Source organism: Drosophila montana, unplaced genomic scaffold (assembly GCF_035044405.1).
Source record: "Drosophila montana isolate Dmon_TW-CO22-7 unplaced genomic scaffold, ASM3504440v1 contig_103_1, whole genome shotgun sequence".
Lineage (NCBI taxonomy): Eukaryota > Metazoa > Arthropoda > Insecta > Diptera > Drosophilidae > Drosophila > Drosophila montana.
Genome location: NW_026996031.1, coordinates 1 through 683, shown reverse-complemented (window position 1 = coordinate 683; position 683 = coordinate 1). Strand labels below are relative to the sequence as shown.

The 683-nt window shown below is 48.6% G+C and overlaps 1 long non-coding RNA gene across 1 annotated transcript; it reads right to left on the bottom strand.

The window, feature by feature from the left end:
- Positions 1–62: 62 nt before the first annotated feature.
- On the bottom strand, positions 63–677 carry LOC135438587 (uncharacterized). Its single transcript, XR_010437941.1, has 2 exons — positions 226–677; positions 63–177 (listed from the first exon to the last, which is right to left on the bottom strand). It is a non-coding gene; the product is annotated as an uncharacterized LOC135438587 (long non-coding RNA).
- Between the last annotated feature and the right edge of the window lie 6 nt (positions 678–683).

Sequence of the window (683 nt, the reverse complement as noted above, 5' to 3'; positions counted from 1 at the left end):
CTTTAAATACATACACACCAAGAAGACGATGCACCCACGACGGTCAACTGGGCCAAATACTCAATTTGAAGTGAGCGATTGCTTCGGTATCGCCCATTCAAACAATTCCTGGTCAAACTGCATGGCGTGTGAGAGACGCCACTAGATGTTTCCAAACCACGACGATGATGCGCTGTCCTGCAAGCAAAGGCACATAAATAAACACTGTTTAAAATACATACTTACCAAGAAGATGATATGCTCCACGACGGCCTGCTGGTTAAATACTCAATTTGGAGTGAGCGACGGCTTCGGCATCGCCCACTCAAACAAAATATGCAACAGCTCAGCAGCTCCTTGTGGGCTCCATCTAGCATCCTGAACTGCAACCGGCCTGTTTGCGGGCCACCCAATACGTTGCTGCGGCCACCAAGTCAGCTGACATGCAATTCCTGGACAAGTTGTGGAGGGTGAGAGACGCCACTAGATGTTTCCAAACCACGACGATGATGCGCTGTCCTGCAAGCAAAGGCACATAAATAAACACTGTTTAAAATACATACTTACCAAGAAGATGATATGCTCCACGACGGCCTGCTGGTTAAATACTCAATTTGGAGTGAGCGACGGCTTCGGCATCGCCCTCTCAAACAAAATAGGCAACAGCTCAGCAGCTCCTTGCTGGGCTCCATCTAGCATCCTGA